Source organism: Pristiophorus japonicus, chromosome 14, assembly GCF_044704955.1.
Source record: "Pristiophorus japonicus isolate sPriJap1 chromosome 14, sPriJap1.hap1, whole genome shotgun sequence".
NCBI classification, from domain to species: domain Eukaryota; kingdom Metazoa; phylum Chordata; class Chondrichthyes; family Pristiophoridae; genus Pristiophorus; species Pristiophorus japonicus.
This window is the reverse complement of record NC_091990.1, coordinates 50,862,098-50,889,908: the sequence shown is the minus strand read 5'-3', so window position 1 is coordinate 50,889,908 and position 27,811 is coordinate 50,862,098.

Sequence of the window (27,811 nt, the reverse complement as noted above, 5' to 3'; positions counted from 1 at the left end):
GGAGCAGAGATGAGGGCTGTGGAATGACCAGAGTGAGAGTACTGGTTTCCACAGGTGGAGGTGAGGGTGTGATTGAGAAGAATGATAGCTGCAGAAATGTCGCGGTGAATGGAGGGCCACAGGCTAGACAGGTGGAAATTTGAAAGCGCCGTTGTAAATGACTTGCGGGAGAGTTTTTCCAGAGGTGGACACAAAAGGAACTGGGATTGGCAGGGAGAAGGGAGATGGGTGTAAAGAGGGAAACAAGGAAGTGATTTGAGATGGGCTTAACTGTGATTGACACAATGGGAGTAGAGAGGCCACGTGAGATGGCAAGGTCAGGGGGTGACTGTGAATATGGGTGGCGGCGTTTATATGGAGGGATAGATTAAGATTAAGGGAGGATAGGAGGACAGTGAACTCCGAGGAGAGAGGGCAAGATGAGTTGAAATGGAGGTTGAAATCACCGAGGATCAGATGCCATGGGAGAATAGCAGTGAAGATATCTCAGTGAGAAACTTGCCATGGTACTTGCAGGAGGTTGGGGGTGGGGGGAGGGGAGGTCGTACAGAACAAGGGTTTTAAAGGCGAGGCGAGAGGGGTGGAACAAGGCGAGATGCTCAAAGAAAAAGAAAATACCAGAGAAGTTTGGGGACAGACCACAGTGTGATTTGCTGATAACGGCCACTCTGTAAGTGGTTTCTCTTACGTGTTTTCGAAGCAACCCCACTTTACAATAGTTCTAATGCTGGGAATTATTACTGTATGGAACAGATTAATGAGTCATGAACAAACACCTCGGTCTCAACCGGCAATGCTTTATTAAAGTTAAAACACACACCTGCACCCAGTAAAACCACACACACCCTGGTGTGTAAAACAAACAAATGCAGTACAATACACAGTGTGGCCTATCTAAGTACCCACATCTAAAACACCTCCCTGTTACCCCTAAATATTTGGTTGGGAGAACGCACGATTCCCCCTCATACCGTGGCTGTGACCTTAAAAGATGTGTGTGTAGAAATAATGCTGACCGATTCACTGGCTTACTTGCTGCTTCTTCCGATGAAAAGGTGTCTCTTCTGGTTTCTTCTTCTTGTAGGGGCGAAGCAGCGAGGCGAGGGAGAGAGCTATGTCCACGTGACCTTCTTTTATACCCCAAGTTCGTTTGCCTTTTCAGGCTGAATAAAGTTTGTTTCGAGCTTTCAAGAGTGGGTGTGTCTTCTGCTTTTAGCTCAATAAAGTTTCTTCCTTTGTTTCGCGGTTTCCTATTTTTCCACTGATGGGTTTTGCTTCCGGGCAGTCTGGGCTTAATGGCTTTCTATCTCATCCAGGTAATGGCTTGATCAGTTCACTTGACGAGTTCACATTGCTTAACAAAACACAATCCATTTGCTCATCACCTGCGATGAATTGCCTTGTCTTGGCCATTGTCTTCCCAGAAGCCCTGCCCATCATTCTAAGCCCAAAATGGAGCAGCACCCGGGCCCCTTCCACAAACAGCTTCCGGCTTTTTATCGGTATGAGAAAAATATTAAAACGCAAATCCTTGGGGATTAAAACGCAATGTCCAGATCCTTGGGGATTCGATGCTTACAACACCACAACCGTGATGGTATGGGTGGAAGGTATAGCCAGGCAGGGAGGCTTCATTAAGGGGAAAGGTCTCATCACCTGTCAGCCAAGTTTCCATCAAGGCCATGATATCGATGCAATCATCCACAGTAAGCTCATGGGTGGCAAGGGCCTTGTTCACAAGCAGCCAATATGGAGGGAGATGTGGAGAAGGGTAGTGATAGCTGATCCGCTGACAGAGTTCATGGGGTCAGCACTGGGAGGGGTGAGTGGAACGGGATGGAGATTGGAAAGATTAGCCCCCAACAGATGCACTGGGCAGGAAGGCCTGTGAGAGAGTAGGGTGGGACAGTTGGGGTTGCTGCTTGTGAGGAGGCAACGATGAGTGCCATAGTGGGCCCTTCGGAGGATGCCAAGTGAGGCAGAGAGGGAAGCTGCAGGCTTATCTGAGAGGGAGTCAAGCCTGGGATGGCGGCAAGAGAGGAGGAGGTCGACGAGTGCTGTAGAGTTGGGGGTAGGGATTTGGAGGGGAAAAGTACCTTAGAGGGGAGAAGTGAAAGCAAGCATGGCGACAGGAGTGAGGAGCCTAGAAGGGGTAAAGAGAAAAGAAGAAAATGAAGGGTAAAAAAAAAGTGATGGGCTTGGGACCGGAGTGGCAGCCAACATGCAAATGGATCCAGGGAAACTCAAGGTACATAGAAGTGGTTGCATAGCAAGATTGGGGTAGATATGGCCTGGTAATAAAGGAGACACTAGAAGGGAGGTCAAAGTTTAAACTAGAGGTCCAATGGTGGGATAAATTTGATTTAGATAGGGTAAAGTCAGCTTGGAGCATTGAAGAACTGGTTCCAGGTTCAGAGGCAGGTGTGGAGGGCGAGTGAGTCCAGGAAATATTTGAAGGATAGAGTATCAGAGGACACAATGTTGGAGGTATTTCTGTGGGAATGAAGACCCAGGAAGAGTGCGGAATGGATCGCCAGGCAGAAAAACAGTGATGAATTTGGAGGTCACCATAAGATCCAGAAGCACTGGAATACGAGGGAGGATACTACATATAAATGCAAGTTGTTGTTGTTGTTGTACAATGCCGAGAACGAGGGGGCACGACAAGTATATTCTGGCTGGCATAAATGAGGAACGCCCAGGATGCAGGGGTCACATCTGAAGTAAGCACAAATTTAGCAGTGAAGACCACCTTACATGGGAGGAAAACACCTTTTTATATTCTCTACGTACAACATTAGAACAGCACCTAATCCCCGCCCCCCCACTGCTCAACAACTGCATATCCGTTACACTCTCCAGCAGTAGTACATGGCCAGTGTGAACATTAATCATCACAAATTTCCTTCAGGCTGCAGCAAACTGTCTCCTGATTGAAACCACTGTTAGTTAAATAGATTATTTAATGGATTTTTCTTTCAATCATTTTGCTGGTGGGGAATGAAGCCAGATTTTCAAAAAAAAATTATATTAAAACCTCAACAATGTGGTTAGGTCTTTAGAAGTTGAATTGAAGAGTATTATATTATGTACACTCTTGGATATAGAAATAAATTATAGAAGCCATTTAGGCACTTAAGAAGTGTGTATTCTAGATTATCCTCAGCACTTTTATTTCATAAGTGGTTCTGACCATAGTGCCCTCTTTGCCTAAGTTTTTATTAAGTAGTATGAATTGATTCCACCATGTGTAAGGTCCATTAGATGTTAGGGAGAAACTAACTTGGGCAGGAATGGGGAGAATACTAGGAATGAATGGTAAGTACCATCAATGGGGAGTACAATGAACATTGAGTACTGTGAATGAACAGCAAGTACTGTAATGGGGAGTACTAGGAAAAGTGAATACAATGAGTGAATGGAAAGTTCTCTGATAGATCCATCAGGGGGCTGAGCGAAGTTAAGGAAGGTTAGTCCTGGAGACATCCAGTTAGGAGTGGGGAGGGGCTTTGATTGGGTCTGGAGCAGTGCCCTCCCAATATCCTTAGTACAAGTGAAAAGGATCAATACTGTATTTTGAAGGATGCTGGAACAACCTCACTTGCTATAATGGCCCCTGATCTGAGAGAGCGAGAGAGCAAGAGAGAGAGAAAGAGACGTTAACATGAAATAAAAGCGTGGTAAGAAATGAATGCAACGTGGACTTAAGATGAAATGGAGCAGCTGGAAGGAGAAATCAAACCAGCATGAAGTGGTTGGGAATTGGGATGAGGTCAGGGATATAGGGAGGCTGGGAGGTGCCAGGGTCCAGGGATGAAAGCAGGCTGGAGCTACAGGCACAAATAGCCAAGTGGGAATATGATGTTGTGGCATTAACTGAGACCTGGCTCAGCAAAGGGCAAGATTGGGTATTAAATATTCCCAGTTATAAGGTGTTCAGGAAAGATAGGGAAGGAAAGATAGGAGGTGGTGTGGCAGTATTTGGCTAAGGAGAATGTTACAGTGCTGGAGAGGGAGGATGTCAGAGAAGGGTCAGGGACAGAATCTATATGGCTAGAGTTAAGAAATAATAGAGGTGCCATTACACTACTAGGTGTATTCTATAGACCACCAAATAGTGGGAAAGATATGGAGGAGAAAATTTGCAGAGAAATTACAGAGTAGTGCAAGAACTATAGAGTAGTGATAATGTGGGATATCAGCATTCCGAATGTAGACTGGGATCGTAATAGTGTAAAGGGCAGAGAAGGGGAAGAATTTCTGAAGCGTGTTCAGGAGAACGTTCTTGAGCAGTATGTTTCCAGCCCGACGAGGGAGGCATTGCTAGATCTGGTTCTGGGGAATGAGGTGGGTCCAGTGGAGCAAGTGTCAGTAGGTGAACATTTAGGGAACAGTGATCATAAGGTTTAGATTAGCTATGGAAAAGGACTGGGAGCAATCTAGAGTAAAAATGTTTAACAGCGTAAAGGCCAATTTCAGTAGGATGAGAACGGAACTGGCTGGAATCAAAGATTGGCAGGCAAAATTGTAGTGGAACAATGGGCTGCCTTTAAAGAGGAAATAGTTTGGGTACAGTCGAGATACATTTGCACGAGGGGGAAAGGCAGGGCCACTAAAGTCAGAACTCCCTGGATGATGAAACAGATAGAGAATATGATGAAGCAGAAAAAGAGCGCATACGACTGATGTCAGGTTGCAAATACATCTGAGAATCAGGCTAAATATAGAAAGGTCAGAGGGGAAGTGAAAAAGGAAATAAGAGGGGCAAAGAGAGAGTATGAGAATAGAATGGCAGCCAACATAAAAGGAAATCCAAAAGTCTTCTCTAGGCATATAAATAGTAAACGGGTAGTAAGAGGAGGAGTGGGGCCGATTAGGGACCCAAAAGGAGACCTATGCATGGAGGCAGAGGATATGGCTGAGGTACTAAATGAGTATTTTGCTTCTGCCTTCACCAAGGAAGAGGATGCTGCCACAAACATAGTGAAGGAGAAGGTAGTGGAGACATTAGTAGGATAAAAATTGATAAAGGAAAAATATTAGAAAGGCTGGCTGTACATAAAGTCGATAAATCTCCAGGAGCAGATGGGATGCATCCTAGGATGCTGAGTTAGATAAGGGCGGTAATCGCGGAGGTACTGGCCATAATATTCCAATCCTCCATAGATACGGGCATGGTGTCAGAGGACTGGAGTATTGTAAATGTTACACAAATGTTACACCATTGTTCAAAAAAGGGAGTAAAGGTAAACCCAGCAACTACAGGCCAGTCAGTTTAACCTTGACAGCGAGAAGGCTTTTAGAAACAGTAATCAGGGATAAAATTAACAGTCACTTGGATAGGGGTCGATTAATTAAGGAAAGCCAGCATGGATTTGTTAAAGGCAAATCGTGTTTAACCAACTTGATTAAGTTTTTTGATGAGGTAACGCAGAGGATTGATGAGGGTAATGCGGTTGACGTGGTGTACATGGATTTCCAAAAGGCGTTCAACAAAGTGCAACATAATAGGCTTGCCAGCAAAATTGAAGCCCATGGAATAAAAGGGACAGTGGCAGCATGGATACAAAATTGGCTAAGTGACAGGAAACAGAGAGTAGTGGTGAACGGTTGTTTTTCAGACTGGAGGAAGGTACACAGTGGTGTTCCCCAGGGGTCAGTTCTAGGGCCACTGCCTTGCATGATGTATATTAATGACTTGGATGTGGGTCGACAGGGCACAATTTCAAAATTTGCAGATGGCACAAAACTTCGAAGTATAGTGACGAGTGATAGACTTTAGGATGACATAGAAAAGCTGGTGAAATGGGCGGACACGTAGCAGATGAAGTTTAACGCAGAAAAGTGTGAAGTGACACATTTTGGTGGAAAGAATGAGGAGAAGACATATCAACTAAATGGTACAATCCTAAAGGGAGTGCACTAACAGAGAGACCTGGGGGTATTTATGCATAAATCATTGAAGGTGGCAGCGCAGGTTGAGAAAGCAGTTAAAAAGGCATACGGGATCATAAATAGAGGTACAGAGTACAATAGTGTGGAAATTATAATGAGCCTGTTTAAAACACAGGTTCAGCCCCAACTGGAGTATTGTGTCTAATTCTGAGCACCATACTTTAGGAAGGATATGAAGGTGCAGAAAAGGTTTATGAGAATGATTCAAGGATTGAGGGACTTCAGTTACGTTGATAGACTGCAGAAGCTTGTGTTGTTCTCTTTGGAGCAGAGAAGATTGAGAGGAGATTTAATAGAGGTCTTCAAAATCATGAGGAGTTTGGACAGAGTAGATAGAGAGAAACTGTTCCCATTGGCAGAAGGGTCGAGAACCAGAGGACACAGATTTAAGGTGATTGACAAAAGAACCAAAGGCGACGTAAGAAAAAACATGTTTACGCAGCGAGTGGTTAGGATCTGGAATGCACGGCCTGAAAGGGTGGTGGAGGAAAACTTAATTTTATCTTTCAAAAGGGAGCTGGATAAGTTTCTGAAGGAAAAAATGTTGCAGGGCTACGGGGAAAGGGCAGGGGAGTGGGACTAACTGAGAGTCGGCACGGGTTCGACGGGCCAAATGGCCTTTTTCCGTGCTGTAACCATTCTATAATTCTATGACTTCTCTGTTCTCCTGTGTTGCATGTGTGAGAAAGAAAGACAAAGAGGAGCTGGAGTACGAGGAGGAATGAAGGAGAGGGAGCAGAGAGGCAATGTGAAGTTAGATATTACACACACTCCTTGGGTTTTAGAGCAGTCTTATTTCCATTCTTCCCTGTAGAGCCCTCTATCTCCTCTATTGCCCCAAAATGAACAAGCCGCAGCAGAGGTGCTCCTGTGATATCACTAAGGTACAGCACTTGGAATATAAGTTCTGCCGTGCTGTCTGTGTTGTCCGTGCGCTTGGCCCACTTTTTGATGGTGTGTGAATCACAATAATGTTTTGAAATGCCCATTTACGCAAATAACTAGAGCGTCTAAGATCATGAAAGACAGAACACCGACATTTTTAATGAGTCAGCAAACCTAGCCTTTTTTTCAAATAATTTTCCTCGTTTTTATAATCCCTTGGGCAGAAAACCAAGGGGCTGAAATTGTCCCCCGCTGGAAATGGGCCGTACACACTGCGTTTCTATTGTTTTCACCACCACGGTGGATGAGGTAGCCTCTTGAGTGAAATTCCTTTCTTTGTCTTTTTTTTTCAGGCGGACTGGAAGTCGGTCATAATGGGGGCGGGAGTGTGGCGGTCACCATGGCTCTCCCCCTTCACTTAAAGCGGAGAGCCTGCGCGATTTCTAAAGTTCAGTCCGCTGGGCCACCAAGGAGGGTTTCAGCTAGGCCGGTGGCTTGTCACCAAAAGAGAGGGTGCCAGGCTGCCTGTTGGCCGAACCCGGGGTCATAACTGTTGGCCTGACCTGGCAGTCAGCTGACAAGAAAAAAACATAGCGGCAGCGGCAGTGTGCCCTCCCCATTAATGGGAGCCGCACCACCATTGCAGAAGGCCACAGCCTCGCTGCACTGTCAGGAAAACGCAGGTTGTGGCACCGCCCGGTGGGAGGAAAACTTTCATGGCGGAATTTTGTCGTCGGGGGGAAACATCAGCGGTGCGCACTGTGATGACGCATTTAGCATAGATCGGCAGCAGCGGAGCAGTGCGGGGGGTGGGGGAGGGAGCGGGTCACCGCCGGAATACCGCAGGAGCGGAATTTTGCTAACGGTGGCCATTACACAAAAAGTCAGCGGCCATTGCACTCCGCAGCATGGCCACCGATTTCCGGTAATAAGGGGCCTTAAGGAAAGGAGCAATTTCGACCCCCAAGTGTCATCAAGAAAGCAGTGGGCAAGCGACTGCATATTTCCTCCAATGCTACTTTCAACTAGTCAGTATGAGGTACGCAAGATCCCAAGGGCCTACAGTCCCTTTTCCACCATGGGGAAACCCTGGACTTTAATTGTTGCTTTGCTGAAATGTCAAGGTTGAAATCCTGAGTTTAATGGTACTGGGGATTGTGCAAACAAAGCCACATCATTTTCCTCCCTTCCCTTCCCCTCCCCTCCCCTCCCAACCATGGATAAAATCTGGGACCTTCCTCCCCTGCACCACTTAGCTACCCACTGAATAACCATGCTGCGTTGCCAGGTAACTGCAAACTAACTTTCAGAGCATTAATATTAATAGATTAAAAATACAATTCTTTTACCTGATTAAGAAACTCACCTCAAACCTAATCTACCTTTTGTTTTTCAAAGGTAACTGATTTGCTGAGAATTGCCATCATTCTCAGTTATTTTGAATTTCCAGGATTCATATCCTTTAATTTTCGCTTATGCTATTTTACGTTGAATCTTAAGCCCTCATTCACCTGCGATGGGCAGGTGTTACTGAGGGGAGAATGAGTGTAGGTTGCAGCCTTTAGCAGAGATACAGCACTGTACTAATCAGGGCACTGATTAACTTAGCTTGAATCTATCTCTCTCCCATAACCTTACATTTGATCCCGCGAGCAGCCTATATTAATACACAGAAGGATGTAAAACAAAAATAATGCACCTCTTTTAAAGAAAAGCACTCAAGGGGTCATGTTAAGCACGTGTGACAAATTACAAAGAGAACTAGCTGTCACGAAGCACGGTTCTCAAACAGACCCCAGTGAACCACCTGACCAGGATGGACCAAGATGAAAAATGACTGTACGCCCATAATTTCACACCCAGAGACACTAAATACACTGGACATTTAATACAAGCAGTTTTATTTCTAAAAATAGATCTCTACCAGCAATTATTTTGCTCTCCGAGTGTTGAGATGCAGTATTCAGCAACCAGGAGCTGACAGTTCACTCATATCTGGAACTGTATGGCTTGTGTATGTCTCATTGTCAACTTCTATAACTTATGCTGTCAACTGAGTAAATTCATGCTGATTTCAGCAGTGGAGATAGTGTTGGAGAGGAGGGATGGCCCTGTTTTGTGGCAGAGAGTTGGTGTTCATTTGTCATGCTGGTACCTATGCTCTGACCATGGGCTATCGACAGGCCAACCACTTCCCCCATTCGCCCCTCAACCCCGCTTCCAGTGGGCATCATAAGCCCTGGTGATCCATTTGTGGGTCTGTACCTCCCTTTTTGTCCTGCCCAGCTGTGGAGTGCTTTCAGAACTGGGTTTCAGCACTGTTCCTTCTACTCTTAATCTTCACTGAGAGAAAATAGCATCACAGTGCACGTTATAGTCCTCTACTGAAACAATCATCATAGGCAGTCACTCGAAGCAAGGATGACTTGCTTCCACGCCAAAAAGGGATGAGTACACAGGTGTCTCAATGAAGGATCTAATATTTTAGATCCAGAACTACATCATGAAGGGTGGAAGATGCCTGTGCGTGAATTTTTTTAACATGTGGTGGCCGTTGCACACCAGCCACCACAAGGGCTTGACAGAGCTAGGTCTTGGTCCAGTGGCAAGGATTACCCAAGACTAACTGGAGACCTGCTCTGCTGCACAGACCGAGTGCGCACACATATCGCAGTGTGGGCTGGCCCATGCTGCCCCTGGGCCCTCGCCTCTACTGCGCCCCAGATTCACGCCTCTCTTGGGCCCCGGTCACTTCCCTCTACAGACTCTTGCTGCTCCTTCGCCCCTCCTGCTGTGCCTGCCCGCACTGCAATCAGCGACCTGGCTTCACAACCGTCACCCTCCTGCAGCAGTACACGCTGCTCCCTGCAGTGATATGCATCGCACGTTGCTCCCTCCAATGGCCCCGGCCTGCTGATGGCATAGGGTCTATAGTTTTAACAGAGCTATTTTATTTGAACTGTGGAGATTGGGTGAGCCCTGTCTCTTAATGAAGTTCCTTCATGTACTCTCACTGGAGATGGACAGCACTGAATCAGAACACCAGCACCCTCCCTCAATGCTGGTGGATGATTAGCGCACTTAGAGGAAAAACAATTAAAGGAGAATAGAAAAAATGAAGATGGAAGAACATAGAAAGTCTGACACAAAGTAAAAGTCTCGATAAGAGAGAACCAGAGAAAGTTTCATCTCCTGCCTTCCCCAGTAATTTATTGATTCCCTTTCCTTCCTCTCCTACACCACACCATTTCACCATCCACGAGGATGAGCGAGGGGATCTGTTCTTAACTTTTCATCAGTGTACTGTATGGTTGGGTATTAGAGGTTGCCTACAAGTGAAATGATCTGAGCTAAGTCGATGCTTTTTTATTTTCTGGCAACATGCCTGAAACCACAAACTCATTGGGTGCCCATGTCTCCCAGCATTCTGTGACGTGACAGTTTTGAAGCACTTTTGAGAATGGAGCCCAATTAAGGCATTAGATGAGATTGTAGTCCTCGACAAAAGGTTCGTAGAGGTCACTAGTCTCTGATCTTCAAAAAGCGCACTAACAGAGTAAACGGTGCCTGACTCCCCAACAAACAATGGAATGCCTCCTGTAAAAATGACAATATGCCGTGCAGCTGGTGAAATCACTCTTACTATAATAACAAAAAATAACACTGGCATGGAATTTGCACTTGTGATGATGGCGTATGCTGCATAATCATTCGGAAAGGCCTCGCAAGTTCCGGTTTTTCACATGCATTGCGCAAGCTCGAAAACCCGAAACTTGCGACAGATCTGTTAGATCTACCGGACCGACTGAGAAATCACCTTCGCTGGTTCAGAGTCGGGATATTTGCCCAACTACTGCCCAGTAATTGCCCACAAAACTCTTATGTCTGGTAAAAACAGGCATAGGGCCTGCTTTCACCAGCATACGGGTGAATATAAATCTTAAATTAAAAATTTTAAAGTAAAAAATGATGCAGAAATATTAAAATTACTTTATGCAAATTTTGATCTGGATTAAAATGTTTAAAATTATTTTTCAAAACAATTAAATTTTTATTGCATTTGCTGTATTGAAGGGGCTTTTAATTAAATTTGAAAGTGAGAACATTTATTTTAATTAGAGTTATCTAAATGCTTTAATTATTTGGGGAATCCATTGCATGTCATTAGTGGATTTTGTTCGGAAATGACTGCAGTGGAATCCTCCTTTCGCATTGGAAGACCGAGCCCATGTGATCCCAGGGACGCTTCTGAACCACCTGCATCGCAGGAGCCCTGGGCCTTCACGCAGGCGATCACCTGGAGGCCCGAGACCCGAACTCTCTGTAGCTTTGGAGCCTGGAGGTAATTTCAGAAACATTTTGCATGTCGGGAGCGTACTCCGGACTACAAATTCAGGGCCATTGTGTTTATGAAAATTGCTGACTTGTTCAAAATATTTCCTTCAAGATTTCTTTATTGATTCATTCTCAACTTGTTGGCAGCTGTTCTGAGCCGAGTACCGGGCACAACCAGGCAGCTGGTCTGGAACTAAGACGTATTCTTGCCAGCGCAGACTTCGGACGCCTGAGGAAGAGAGTGTTTGAAGATCAGGCCCTCAAATCTGCCACCAAGCTCATGGTCTACAGGGCTGTAGTGATAGCCGCCCTCCTGTATGGCTCAGAGATATGGACCATGTACAATAGACACCTCAAATCGCTGGAGAAATAGCACCAATGATTTCTCCGCAAGATCCTGCCAATCCCCTCGGAGGATAGACGCACCAACGTTAGTGCTGTGTATCGGTAAAGCATGCACTCCCATATTACGCCACCAGGGAGGGCATCCCCTGAAGTCCCAAGGGATCCCAGCATTCCTTGGGAGCACTGTATATAAGCCGGCCCCCAAGGCCTGTTCCTCACTTTGGAGTGTCTTAATAAAGACTGAGGTCACTGTTACTTTAACCTCCCTGGCTGCAGTCTCATCTGTGTTAGGAACACAACAACTGCCGACGAGTATAGGAATCCAATGCAAAGATGCAATAAACTGTGGGCATCCTGGAGAAGTTCTCGGAGGGTGAGGACTGGGAAGCCTATGTCGAACGGCTAGACCAGTACTTTGTAGCCAAAGAGCTGGACGAAGAACGAGGTGCTGCAAAAAGGAGAGTGGTCCTCCTCATGGTCTGCGGAGCACCGACCTACAGCCTCATGAAGAATCTTCTGGCTCCGGTAAACCCACAGATATGTCATATGAGGAGCTGTGTACACTGGTTCAGGAGCATCTTAACCCGAAGGAAAGTGTGCTGATGGCGAGGTATCGGATCTATACGTGCCAGCGATCTGAAGGTCAGGAAGTGGCGAGCTACGTCGCCAAGCTTAGGCGACTTGTAGGACAATGTGAATTTGATGGCTACCTGGAGCAAATGCTCAGAGACTTTTTTGTACTGGGCATTGGCCACGAGACCATCCTACGAAAACTTTTGACTGTAGAGACACCGACTCTCAGTAAGGCCATTGCGATAGCACAAGCGTTTATGTCCACCAGTGATAACACCAAACAAATCTCTCAGCATACAAGTGCTAGCAATGTTCATAAATTAACTGGAACTGTGTTTGCGAGCAGAAATGTACAGTGCAGAAACCATGAGTCTGCAACTGCCAGCAGGCCTCAGGTGACCCAGATGACTCAGAGTCCGCAGCAAAGGATGAATGCAAGGCAATTCACACCTTGTTGGCATTGTGGAGGCTTCCATTCAGCCTATTCATGCCGCTTCAAAGGGTTTGTTTGCAAGAGCTGTGGAACAATGGGGCACCTCCAATGAGCTTGCAGACAAGCTGCAAGCTCTGCAAAACCTGTTAACCACCACATAGCAGAGGAAGATCAAGGTTCATGGTGGATCAAAGCAATTTCGAGCCTCAGAGAGAGGAGGCAGATGCTGAAGTACACGGGGTGCACACATTTTTGATGAAATGTCCACCTATAATGTTAAATGTAAAATTGAATGGCTTACCGGTAGCCATGGAACTGGACACTGGCGCTAGCCAATCGATCATGAGTATAAGAGGTTTGAGAGAGTGTCGTGCAACACGACACTCAGACCAGCCCTGAGCCCCATCCACACGAAACTGAGAACGTACACCAAAGAGCTTATCACTGTCCTGGGCAGCGCCATGGTCAAGGTCACCTTCGAGGGCACGGTGCACAAACTGCCACTCTGGATTGTCCCGAGCGATGGCCCCACACTGTTTGGAAGGAGCTGGCTGGGCAAAATCTGCTGGAACTGGGATGACATCCAAGCGCTATCACATGTCGATGAGGCCTCATGTACCCAGGTTCTCAACAAATTTCCTTCCCTTTTTGAGCCAGGCATTGGAAACTTTTCTGGGGCAAAGGTGCGGATCCAATTGGTTCCAGAGGCATGACCCATTCACCACAAGGCGCGAGCCGTACCTCACATGATGAGGGAGAGAGTGTAAATCGAGCAGGACAGGCTGCAACGTGAGGACATCATCTCCCCAGTGGAATTCAGCGAGTGGGCCAGCCCAATTGTTCCAGTACTCAAAAGTGATGGCACGGTCAGGATTTGCGGCGATTATAAAGTAACTATTAATCGTTTCTCGTTACAGGACCAATACCCGCTACCTAAGACAGACGACCTATTTGCGATGCTGGCAGGAGGCAAGACATTCACCAAGCTCGACCTGACTTCGGCCTACATGACGCAAGAGCTGGAGGAGTCTTCGAAGGGCCTCACCTGCATCAACACGCACAAGGGACTGTTCAACTACAACAGATGCTCGTTTGGAATTCGGTCGGCTGCAGCGATCTTCCAGAGAAACATGGAGAGCCTACTCAAGTCGGTACGACGCATGGTGGTTTTTCAGGATGACATATTGGTCACGGGTCGCGACACCGTCGAGCACCTACAAAATCTGGAGGAGGTCCTCCAGTGACTGGATCACGTAGGGCTGCGGCTGTAGAGGTCGAAATGCATCTTCATGGCAACAGAAGTGGAGTTTTTGGGGAGAAAGATCTCGGCAGACGGCATTCGGCCCACAGACGCCAAGACAGAGGCTATCAGGAACATGCCCAAGCCACAGAATGTCACGGAGCTGCGGTCGTTCCTGGTACTCCTCAACTATTTTGGTAACTTCCTACCGGGGTTAAGCACCATCTTAGAGCCCCTACATGTGTTATTGCGTAAAGATGAGAACTGGGTATGAGGAAAAAAACAAGTAATTGCTTTTGAGAAAGCCAGAAACATTTTATGCTCCAACAAGCTGCTTGTATAATATAACCCCTGTAAAAGACTTGTGCTCGCATGTGATGCGTCGTCGTACAGAGTCGGGTGTGCATTACAACAAGCTAACATTGCGGGGAAGTTGCAACCTGTCGCCTATGCCTCCAGGAGCTTGTCTAAGGCAGAGAGGGCCTCCAGCATGATTGAGAAAGAGGCATTAGCGTGTGTGTTCGGGGCAAAGAAAATGCATCAGTACCTGTTTGGCCTCAAATTTGAGCTGGAAACCGATCACAAGCGCCTCATATCCCTGTTTGCTGAAAACAAGCGGATAAATACTAATGCCTCAGCCCACATACGAAGGTGGGCACTCGCACTATCAGCATATAACTCTACTATCCGCCACAGGCCAGGCACTGAGAACTGTGCGGATGCTCTCAGTTGGCTACCATTGCCCACCACGGGGGTGGAAATGGTGCCGCCTGCAAGCTTGTTGATAGTGGCGCTGCCCACAGACTTGTTGATGGTCATGGAAGCTTTTGAAAATGATAAATCACCTGTCATGGCCCACCAGATTAGGACTTGGACCAGCCAAGATCCTCTGCTGTCCCTCGTAAAAATCTGTGTACTGCATGGCAGCTGGGCCAGCATCCCCGTTGAAATGCAAGAGCTAATCAAGCCGTTCCACCGGCAAAAGGACGAGCTGCCCGTTCAGGCAGACTGCCTGTTGTGGAGTAACCGCGTAGTGCTCCCCAAAAAGGGCAGGGAGACGTTCATCTCAGATCTCCACAGCACACACCCGGGTATAGTAATGATGAAAGCGATAGCCAGATCCCACGTGTGGTGGCTCGGTATCGACTCGGACTTAGAGTCCTGTGTACGGCAATGCACCGTGTGTGCTCAGTTGAACAACGCTCCCAGAGAGGCACCACTAAGTTTGTGTCCTGGCCCTTCAGACCATGGTCAAGGATCCATATCAACTATGCGGGCCCGTTTCTTTTGTAAAATGTTCCTGGTGGTGGTGGATGTTTTTTTCAAAATGGATTGAATGTGAAATAATGTCGGGAAGCACCGCCACCACCACCATTGAAAACCTGAGGGTTATGTTTGCCACCCACGGCCTGCCTGACATACGGGTCAGTGACAATGGGCCATGTTTCACCAGTGCCGAATTTAAAGAATTCATGACCCGCAATGGGATCAAACATGTCACCTCGGCCCCGTTTAAACCAGCCTCCAATGGGCAGGCAAAGCGGGCAGTACAAACCATCAAACAGAGCCTTAAACGAGTCATAGAAGGCTCACTCCAAACCCGCCTGTCCTGAGTACTGCTCAGCTACCGCACGAGACCCCACTCGCTCACAGGGGTGACCCCGGCTGAGCTACTCATGAAAAGGACACTTAAAACTGGAGTCTCGCTGGTTCACCCCAACCTGCATGATCAGGTAGAGAACAGGCGGCAGCAACAAAATATAAACGACGGTCGTGCCACTGTGTCGCGGGAAATTGATCTGAATGACCCTGTGTATGTGCTAAACTATGGACATTGTGTCAGGTGGATCGCGGGCACGGTGATAGCTAAAGAAGGGAATAGGGTGTTTGTAGTCAAACTAGACAATGGACAAATTTGCAGAAAGCACCTGGAACAAACGAGGCTGCAGTTCACAGACTGCCCTGAACAACCCACAGCAGACACCACCTTTTTCGAGCCCACAACACACACCCAAAGGATCAGGAAATCGAACCCATCACACCCAACAGCCCAGCAAGGCCAGGTTCACCCAGCAGCCCTGCAGGGCCAACAACACGACAGCCTAGCGAGGGCACAGCCAACACAGCAGAACAGACATTTGTACCGAGGCGGTCCACCAGGGAAAGAAAGGCTCCCAACAGCCACACCTTGTAAATAGTTTTCACTTTGACTTTGGGTGGGAGTGATGTTGTGTATCTGTAAAGCATGCACTCCCATGTTCCGCCACCAGGGAGTGCATCCCCTGAAGTCCCAAGGGATCCCAGCATCCCTTGGGAGCACTTTATATAAGCCAGTCCCTAAGGCCTGTTCCTCACTCTGGAGTGTCTTAATAAAGACTGAGGCCACTGTTACTTTAACCCCCCTGTGCGCAGTCTCATCTGTGTTAGGAACACAACAGTTAGCATTCTCGATCAGGCCAACATCCCCAGCATCAAAGCACTGACCACACTCGACCAGCTCCATTGGGCGGGCCACATTGTTTGCATGCCAGACTCGAGACTCCTAATGCAAACGCTCTACTCAGAACGCCTACACTGCAAGCGTGCCTCAGGTTGGCAGAGGAAACATTTCAAGGACCCCCTCAAAGCCTCCTTGATGAAATGGAACATCCCCACCGACATCTGGGAGTCCCTGGCCAAAGACCGGCCTAAGTGGAGGAAAAGCATCCAGGAGGGTGCTGAGCACCTCAACTCTCGTCGCGGAGAGCATGCAGAAAACAAGCGCAGGCAGCGGAAGGAGCATGCGGCAACCCATCCTCACCCACCCTTTCCTTCAACGACTGTCTATCCCACCTGTGACATAGACTCTAATTCCAGAATTGGACTGTTCAGTTACCTAAGAACTCACTTTTAGAGTGGAAGCAAGTCTTCCTCGATTTCGAGGGACTGCCTATGATGATGAAGATGAAGTCGTATTCAGAGGCTCCACTGTTTGCTCTTTGACTGATTGCTGGAGCCATGGGGAATAGGGGAAGTATAGGGAAATGTCAGGAGTATAGGGGAATGTCAGGTTCTGGTTATTTCCTTCTACCCTGCCCTTCTATACAAACAATATGCTTTAACTTCATTGCATAATCCAAGTAGATAAGCAAGCCAGCCAAGCCAATTCAAGTGGCTGGCAACCTGGGAATCAAACTCATAGCCTTCCAGTTGGAAATTATAATTTCTGTCCGCCTTCAGGAGGTTGCCTATTGACATTTTCATTAAAATGTATATGGTGTGTGCGCACTTCAATAATAGAGTATCACACATGGGAACTGAACTGAGCTGAAGTTCAAAGGCTGGGATACGGGCACATTGATGGGACAACGTAAAGGGAGCTTTATTCTTCACAAAACAATTTTCCATCTGAGCTGTGAATATCTGCTGTTGACACTGGGTGATTGAAATAAGAAACAAATCTATTCTCTTTGCTAACATCTCACACCTTCCATATCACAAAAATCCTGATTTTTTTTCTAACGAAAGAATCTATTAGCTCTTAGAATTGTCCAAGTATTCTGTTCGGCCAAGGAGTTTACAGCAAACTTTTTTATTATGCGTAAAATGTACATGAAACGTTAACCTTACCCGAGAAAGTTCTTGTGAAAGTCATTGAATTATGAATGGCCCTGGATATTATAAGGTGTTAGCAGAGGTCAAAAGGACAAGTCGCCCACTGTCACACACTGGAAAAACATTTTAGAATGAAAAATTATGATGCTGTGACAGAAAAAGTCTTCGCATTATGTGTTTGAACTGAACAAAAATAAATGCCTTTATTTTTCACAGCAAGTATAGAAATGGGCCATTAGCCACTTTGGTGCTCTTAGACAGCATCGCATATGTCCTGAGGAATGTACCACGGTGCTGTAATGATGGATGTGATACATCATGCTGATTTGGGACTTGTTTTGCAAAACCTGTAGGGATTTTCATTTTTTTTATTAAATATGTGTCACATTTTACTCTCTGAGGTTTCAGCTGTTGAAAGCTGCCTTGATAGTGCTGGTGAAAAGGCAGAAATGATATAAAGCTGGCCAAAATCAATGGGATACAGCTCTGTTCTAAAAACCTTACAGGGAAAAATTGCGTTGCGCCCCGTTTGGGATCGGTAACATTCGCGAGGCGGGACCTATTGCGCCAGGCGCGCAAGTCTCGCCCCACTTTCGAAATTGGGGTCACCGCCCCTGAGAGGAAGTGGAGTGCAAAATAACATGCTCCACTTCCTCCCTGAGGTTCTAAAGGCGGGAGCGGGGCGCAGCGCTACGCACTGGGCTGCGCAGCGCTGACATTAGGAGGGGCTCTCCCCTGCATTAAAGGGGAGGGCTCAAGTTGCCAACTCTGCGGGGTCCTATCTGGATCATCAGGAAGCGGGGTGCCTTGCCACCAGTCCAGAACTCGAGTAGGAGCGCCAGGCTGCCAAATCATCAACAGGGAGCTCGGGATGATGCCGGCATATTTTACTAACATGGCTGACACCTCCCCTTTAAGTAGCGCTCTACGAGCCTCCTGCCACCCCATTCACATCCCCACGCCACTATCATCACCCAGCGCAGCTTCAGGGGCACGGGACAATTATTCTTCTGGAGCGAAAACGGGGCGCTGCGTACAGTGATGACATCGTCATCGGTGGTGCAGCGGAGTTGGGTGCTACCGGTTTCCGCCGCCATTATAGTCCCGCGGAATTTAGCAGGAGTCGTTAGTGGTGCCGTGCCCATGCGAAAATTCGTTTACGCCCCGGGGGCTCTAATGGGAGGCGCAAACAACCCCAATTTCTCGCCCTTGTTTCCTACAGTAACTACATTTCAAAAGCACTTCATTGGTGTGAAGTACTTTGGAACGTTCTGAGGTGGTGAATGGCACTATATAAATGCAAGTCTTCTTCGCACATTGTAGTACAAAAGGGCCTCGAGCATCAGATGAGGGAATTTTTAAAAAATCACTATTTATTATTTCTTGCATTATTATGTGTGAAAGTCTATTTTTCTATTCCAATGCTCTTTCTTAAAATAATCCCACCTCAAAAAATTAGCCGTCGGCAAACTGTTTGAAAACATATAGAAAAATAAAAATTGCATCAAGTCTTTGATGAAAATTGCACAAAGCTCTTTTCCTCCCCCAAATAAAATGGTCGGCAAACATATTTTCCTTAAAGGCAGAGCCCGTTTGAAACAAAATTTATCAAATGGCTTGAATGAGAATAACATTGGTTTAAATGATATGGTCTGAAGTGAAGGTGACCTGCCTGGTAACCCAGTAACACACCAAATGGGAGAGTCAGGACACTTGGGTGGTAGGGCGTGTGATCATGCCCTCCCAGTGTAACTGTTCCCTCATTCGAGGCTCAATCTCAGACAAGGAAGTATCAATAGAAAGTTTCACAAGGAGGTCAGAGGGTTCCACAAAGAGAGGGAGAATGAGCAGACAAGGAGCTAGTTAAAGAGTGAAGGGAGGGGCAGGGGAAAGTGGTATGAGTCAGAGTGGGAAAATAATTTTATCATGTGGCGATATAGATTATATAGGTTTATTGCTCACCAATTTTCTCCCCTTCTCTCCTAAAGGCTTGAACTCTGATGTAAGGTGGCATCACAGGTGCTAGTCAACTGAAGTAACTCACCCAAGCGAGCATTATTCACTTGGCACAAAGGGCTGAATTTTCCCTGGTGGTAGCGGGCACGATCGGTGGAGGGTCAGTTGGGAAAGTTGCTTTATTTGACAGTGGGTCGGGAACCTGCTGTCATCTCACTCCCCACGCGTCTTTCCCACAGGCGCATCTGTCAGCGTGGAGTCAACCCGACCTGCAGCAGCGGGGGATCCAATTGAAATCATTATGAGGAACTTTACAGGCAATTAAAACCATTTCCCCCTCTACCTTGTACATTTCCCTGCATGGCCACGGGATTCACACAGCTCGGGAACCACATCTGTCAACCTGAGGCATGAGTTCCGTGGTCAGTGCACCAGCTGTTACTTGACAGCATGGAAAACAAACCAAAAATAAAACATGTTGATAACATCAGCTAACAGATTAGTAGAGATTCTGTTCTACTTGAAAAGCTACTGGTAACTTTACATTTTTCACTGGCCACTCTTGGCTGCAGCCTTTCAACTGAACAGTAATTGCAGTGAATTGATCTGCACTATAAAAAATGACATATACCATTTCAATAAATGTTTGTGTTGTTTCTGGACAGGTTTCTCTCACCGTTTTCTGTGATTGTCCAGTTAAACGTTAAATCAAGTCATCAACCTTAACAATTTTATTCTCATCACTCATTCCACTGGTTCAATTTGCATTCAGTCCCTGAATATAACAAATGTAATTTTTCAGTCTGAGACTTCAGGGTAAATTTTTGCAGAGGTTGACTCACTTGTCCATTGTTACATTCAACGAGAGAGCTACAGAAATCCCAGAAACGCACTGTAAGCACCTGTTTGTCAGGAATTCCGCAGCTCTTCCACTGAACTTGCACAAGATTGTAAATCCATCCCTTTACAATTACATTTAACATCTGCTTAATTTCATATATTATCTATACACACACATCTTTTATTTGTACCAGTTACTGATACAAAAGTCTATAGATTTGTGACTAAAGCACCAATAACTTTACAATTAACATACTTTTTAAATTATGTTCCTGATAGTATTTGTAGATGGAGTCATATTACTTAATGATAATATTACTTAAATATTTGTTGTCACTCATATAAAACTTTATTATATTATTGTACAGTAAAGATGCAACACCCACTGTGTTATATTAAACTTAAAACGTTATATGGCCAGGGACCCTTTAAGGATCCCGGCTGAAAATGCGTCATGACTGGTGTCACCAGATGCGCTCCATCTCTTTGGGCCGGGTGAGTGGGCTTAATAGGTGCCATTAAGGTAAGTTCATTTTCAACAGCGGGATTGATGCAGCAGCGGGGTCAAGATCCGCCACAGACACTGACCACATTGGACCTGCCAAAATACGGAAAATTCCGGCCTAAGTGCTAGGATAGTGTCAGCATATTTTCTAAACCAAATCTGGGGAAACACAAGGTGGAAACACAGCAAAGTAGCCCGGAGAGAAAATATAGGTTGTGCAGCGTAGCGAGGCAAAACATTTTAGCAGCCTATATTTTAACAGTTTCACATATACAGTACAAATATAACATAAATGTGCACGTAATTACCACGGAGGTGACGTCACACTATTGAAGTTCATTCAAAGACTGTTTATAAATAATATAATGTGGGGAAAATTGCAGTTGGAGGCTTCCTTCATAGAATCCCAGTCAGAGACCTAGATTCACTGCGCAGCGCATGGGGAGATGTCCTTCAGGTACATACGTACAAGCTGGAGTCATGTGGGCCTGGACCACCACGCACGATGCAGTATTCTCATTGATAAACATGGGAGCTCTGTTTGTATGGGCTCCCATTACTATCAATGAGAAAAAACCCTAAAACACCAAAACACCGCATAAAAAATAAATAAACACTTCACATATTTAAAAGTAATTGAAATTAAATGTAATTAAATGTTTTAGAGAAAAAAATATTTGGGGGAATTTGTTTTAATGAGTTTTAATAGGATTAAAAATAAACTTACCTTAATGGACAGGGTTTTTAATATAAAAATGTGTTTAAATTAAATTTTTATATGTTTTAAAAGTGTTACACTGGTAAAAGTAAGCTATGCGCCTCCTTTTACCAGGCGTAAAATTTTGAAGGGCATTCACTGGGCATGAATTGGGCAAATAGCCCAATCTCTCCCGCACGGATGGCCTTCTCCCGGGGATGCAGAGGATCTGTCAAGAGAAATGTTGACAGATTGGAAAAAACGTTTTTTGGCGCATGCACATTGTGCGAGGCTTCGCCGGGTGTGTACGAAGTGCGCACGAACCCAGCGAGGTGGCAGAATTCGGCCCAATAATACTGTTCAGGAACTTCAGTTTTTCGTGCCCACTGTCTATACGACCTGTTCAGAAAATATTTCTTCATACCACTGCCCATGTCATTTATTTTTCACAGATTTATTAATGATTGTTGTGCTATCTTTCTGTTTAAAGAAAACCGGCATGACAGGTTTGTTTCTTGTACTAATGGAATATGTGTAGAGATTAACCTCCATCAACCATCACGAGTCTTCAATGGTTTGCCCATGTTCCTATCTTTAGTTTGCACACTAATGACCACAAAGTACAACTAAGTAGCACCCACCCGTTAGTTCCAAGCTTTCTGTACACTGACTGACAGCCAGCTCTACCTCCCCACCGTCTCTAAACACTTCCACTGCCCTTGAGTTGTCAGTTTGCTCGTCTGACATCCAATCCTGGATGGGCCAAATATTTCTCCAGTTAAACATTTGGAAAGCCTAAGCCATTGTTTTCAGCTCCACCACAAACTCTGTTCTTTGGCCACCGATTCCTCCTCTGTTCCCTGGCCACTATCTTAGGTTGAACCAAATGGCTTGCCATCACAGCGTCCCTGAACTGAACTTCCAACTCCATAATCCTCTCCATCTCTGCTCCTGCTTCAGCCCACCTTCCCACCTATAGCTGCCGGTTTTCAGCTTTCAGAATTTTCTCCAGTGTATGTATGATGGAAATTCCAACGCTGTCGCCAACAGCACATGGACGGAACTCTCAGGCTTGTTTGTCACAAAGATTAAGACCATCTGTTTATCTGCCTTTGCCACCCCTCAATCCCCTTGTCCACCAAACCCAACCTCTCCCAAGGCTCCCCTCTGCCCCAGCCCTGAATCCATGTCTTTCTCTAGTTTCTGTCTGCGTGTGTTATGCCTGTGTGAATGAGAGCCACATTTTGGCCGCCTTGGTTCCATTCAACAAAAATAACTTTTATATATATAGCACCTTTAACATTAACCACTAATTTACCACTCGTGTTTATTTCAGTAGCACTGCACACAAGCTAAAAACAAAGATGAAAGGGCCTAAAAAGTGAATCTGTGCACTGTTGAGATTAATTCGATAAGATAAAAAATATCTACATGTGCCAGAAATTTGAAATAAAAACGAACACTCAATTAGCATCTATGAAAATAAAAAAACAATTTTATTGGAACTAGGGGTTGATTAAAACACCTCAATTAGTAAGTGCACAGCATATCTATGTACTTAAAAGATACTGGTGGTGTAAAGTCCTGTCCCCTCAGTACAGATTCACACGAGGCATGTAGTGAAGTCAAGGTCACTCTGGACCTGCACCTTTATTTCACAGCTCTGGAATGCTGCACTTGCCTGAGACCTGTCCTTATATACCTGTCTCTTGCAAGTGCATCCCTGGTGGTAAGGTATGCTGGTGGTTACAGGTCATATCTTATTACAGTCATGTATAGCATGTTAGGATACAGTTATATATAATAATATAAGATACATGAAAGGTGGAGTAAACTTACTTTCTTAAATTTGGCGCGCTGTCTCTGCTCTTTCACAAATACACCACCACTAGCCCTTAGTCTTTCACTGGATAATCCCACCTCTGCCCGCACTTTATTCAACTAATTTAGTTATGACGTAGAGGCAGCTAAATTTCCCTTGCTTTGATTGGTCAGTTCCACCATCAATCATCAGTCACAGTTTGACATCATGATGGGCAGCGCCTCCAGCACCTCATGGCCAAAGTTGTTGAAGCATCAGCGATAACTAATTAGAGTGCGCAATTTGTGGATGTAACTAATGGGGGTGAAATTGTAAATTTATTTTCCTAAATCTGCAGGCCAGAGTTCTTGGTCTAGAAATTGGGTATTGCCCGTTTGGGGCTGCAATGCTCGCGAGGCACGAGACTTTGTGGGAGGTGCAGAAGTCTCGCCCGTCACGATAAATTCGGGTTACTGCTCCCGGAAGGAAGCAGGGTGCAAACTCTTCAAACTCTTTAAACATTAAACTCTTCAAATGTTTCGACTTGAAAAGCTTTGTCCATATTGAATTACGCACACATCAGTTCGAAGGCAAAAAGTTTGAAAGAAAGTACAAGTTGAATCTTCCTTATCCGGGACTCCCTTATCTGCCACCACCCCTTGTCCAGAACCAATCCCGGCCATCGGGTGGCGCATGCACAGAACTCCAACATGAACAAATTGAACAAATTGAAATCCTTCCTCACTGCCTACTCCTGCAATCGCTGGCCTGACCCCGCGATCCCCCACCATGATCTCTCTGCCGCACTCCCAGCCACAAGCCAGCCAGTCCTGATATCCCCTTGCTCAGTACCTGTGCCATCCAATTTAACGTGACCTCCCCTCGTCAGGAAAAATCCCTTATCCAGAATAGGCCAGGTCCCAAGGGTGCCGGATAAGGGATTAACCGGTATTATAACGAAATAGAAAATGCTGGAAATACTCAGCAGGTCAGGCAGCAGCTGTGGAGGGAGAAACAGAGTTAACGTTTCAGGTCAACGATCGTTCGTCAGAACTAGAAAAGGTTAGAGATGTAACAGTGTTTAAACACTATATGGCAACAGTGTAGTCATGCCATTGAAGATGCCCACATGGTAATCCTGTGTCACAGCTGTTCTGATGAAAGGTTATCAATCTGAAATGTTAAATCTGTTTCTCTTTCCACCGATGCTGCCTGACCATTCCAGCAATTTCTGTTTTAGTTTCAGATTTCCAGCATCTGCAGTATTTTGCTTAAGTTCTAAATACTTATAGCTTGTAACAAATAATTTATTCCTACGGTATGAGTGGGAGTAATTTTATCCCCCAACAATGGATAGGTTAAGAAATTACCATCAATAATAACTTATATTTATTTAATGCCCTTAATGTAGTGAAATGTCCCAAGGCACTTCACAGGAGTATTATGAAATTAAAAAATTGACACCGACCCACATAAGGAGAAATTAGCGCAGGTGACCAAACGTTTGATCAAAGAGGTATGTTTTAAGGAGCAGCGTCTTAAAGGAGGAAAGAGGTAGAGAGGCAGAGAGTTTTAGGCTGGGAGTTCCAGAGCTTGGGGCCTAGGCTACAGAAGGCACAACCACCAATGGTTGAGTGCTTAAAATCAGGGCTGTTCAAGGGGGCAGAATTAGAGGAGTGCAGGTATCTCGGGGGATGGTGGGGCTGGAGGAAATTACAGAGATAGGGAGGGGCGAGGCCATGGAAGGATTTCAAAATAAGAATGAGAATTTTGAAATTGAGGTGTTGCTTAACCAAAACTATTGTAGGTCAGTGAGCACAGTGGTGATGGGTGAGCGGGAATTGGTGCGAGTTAGGACACGGGCTGCCGAGTTTTGGATCACCTCTAGATTACGTTGGTGTAATGTCTGTAAGCTTGTAATGTTCGTAGCTCCACATTGTGGATGTGGACGTATTGTGTACTGCAAGTGCAGGGTTAATAATAAACAGAACTAGGCAGATTTCTGGAGACTTCCGAGGGAGCTGCCTGCCATGTTAGGAAGCTGTGTGTGCTGTGCTCTGTGAATATATCACATTTGGCGACGGACAATGGGATTTTTCAGATGATTTAAAGCTTAAATTTTGTTGGTGAAGGATTCAACCAGCCGACAGAGAGACTTTGGAAGATTCTGTCTTTGGTAAAAGCTGAAGCAGCACTATAACCCCAAACCATTAGAAATTGCTGAAAGCTATCGTTTCGGGATTCAGAATCAAAAGACTAATTAAAGTATCAGTGATTACATCGTAGCATTAAAAAAGCTATCGATGCACTGTAATTTTGGAAACTTTCAAAACCGCATTACGGGATCGTATTGTTTGTGGGGCGAAAAATGATGCGATCAGAAGGAAGCTATTAACGACGGATGACTTGACTTTTGAGATTGCTTGTCAGACAGTGAGGTCGATGGGCATGGCCGAACAATAGTCCCGAGAATTAAATAGTGATTATGGTCGTCAGTCAACCGAGGTAAATCACCTGCAGGTTCAAAGTCAAAGACGGGCATGGCCGAAAGTCTCAGAAATTGGAAATTCTAACAGAGCATCGAAGTCGTGTTATAGGTGCCTGGGACAACACATTGCTCAAAGTTGTCCATACGTGAAGGCAGATTGTTTCTTCTGCAGCAAGACTGGGCATCTTGCGAAGGCATGCCGACTGAAGGGTAAACCAGCTTCCAAAGCTATGAGTCCAGCATTCAAAGCTATGTGTGGAAATCCCAAGAGACTACATAACTTGGAGGAACAACAACAGGACGAGAAGATGTTAGAATTACACGTCATCAGGAGCACGAGGTTAACGAACAGCGATTCGGAAAGCATCAAAATCCACATAGATGTTGCGGGATTCAAGATACCAATGGAAATTGACACGGGTGCCTCTGTGAGTATAGTACCGGAGTCACTATACCGTGACAAATTTCCAAATGGAGCTGCGAGGTTACTCAGGAGAGAAAATTCCTGTGGTAAGTCGTATCACCATACCGATGAAATATAAAGATCAATTTCAGAACTTGCCTCTAATAGTAGTGAAAAGAGACAAGCCGGCCTTCTAGGAAGAAATTGGTTGAGCCCACTGAAGCTGGATTGGAGTAAGACTTTCTGTGTGGAAGCGAGATTTTCATCAACGGATGAGGTTATCAAGAAGTATCCGAAGGTGTTCTGCGAAACGGGCAGTCCGATCCAAGCTTCAAGGCGAGTGTCAGGGTACAGAAAGACGCTAGATCAGTTTACTACAAGCCACGTTCCATTCCATATGCACTCAAGGAGAAAGTTGAGCAAGAACTCAAAAGACTAGAGACTGAGAACATTATTTGTAAGATAGATCGATGTAATTGGGCTACACCCATTGTTGTTGTTCCTAAGTCCGATGGTAAGGTAAGATTGTGTGGTGATTATAACGTAACCGTCAACCAGGTTCTAGAGGGTAATGTCCCCAATACATTGCTGAATATAGAAGATTTGTTCACAACACTGACAGGTGGTCAGATCTTCTCAAAACTGGATTGTTAGATCTCTTAATTTTCAATGAGATGCGAGATTCGGTTTTAGGTTTAAAGTAATTTTATTCTGGCAGCTGCAACAAGCTCTGGCTGAATGTCAGTCCTTTGTCCTTCTGAAGTACATGGCAAAAAATGGCTGTACTTATACCTGGATCAATTTACAGTAATGAGCTCAACCCCTTTGACCTTATTGGCTTAATTGATATGTTGTTAACCCATAATTGGCTCCCAGCCTAAAGTCCTGAAATGTCAAGTTGATTTATGGCTCAATGCAATGTGCTAGCTCTCACGTAGGCAGAGGTCTGTGACTGGGATCTATGTTTTCTCAACTTTGCAGCCTGCTTGAATCCTCTTTCAATTCCCCCCTTTGATTCTTTCACAAACTGAATCATAAAACATAAGGTATCACTGGTTAAACATTCTACAAAATAATTTCATACATGTTAATAGAATTTCCTTCTAAAATTTGTTGATGTGTTTTGCCATGTGTCCGGACTCATAGCTTCCACACAAATTTAAACCAACCCGAATTCCATCATAGCCACAATGGAAGTCTGGTTTTAGTAGGTTAATTAACCTCATTCCAATTTAATCCAAATCAATATCTTAATTCAACCAGTGAACCACATTTCCTTAAACATAACCTACCCCTGTGCCACGTACAGATGGTCTGCTGAGACCTGCAAGGTGTCTCACCTGCGGGACAGCAGCTACAGCCGTCTGGTTGCAACAACATTTAATCAACATAAACAAACAATATAAAAGTAAAATAATTACAACTAATAGAATTAAACCTTCCACCAATTAAGTTCCTATTTAACCTAGCCATCCAGTGGCCCTGCTCCACAAAGTGAATGATAGGGGTTGCTTAAGTTTTTCTACCTCCTTTTGGATATGCTCCGTTAAGTGGGTAATTTCTTCGGAGCTATCTGGGATATATGTGCAACACTCAGTTCCGAGTAGGACGCAAGTACCTCCCTTTTCAGCCAGGATGTAGTCAAGGGCCATTCTATTCTGTAGGGCTATTGTGCGGATTGCTACCATTTCTGCATTGATTTTAACTAGGGCCTCTGAAGTATCATTGGCTACCCGTTCCACAACGGATGCCATGTTAATG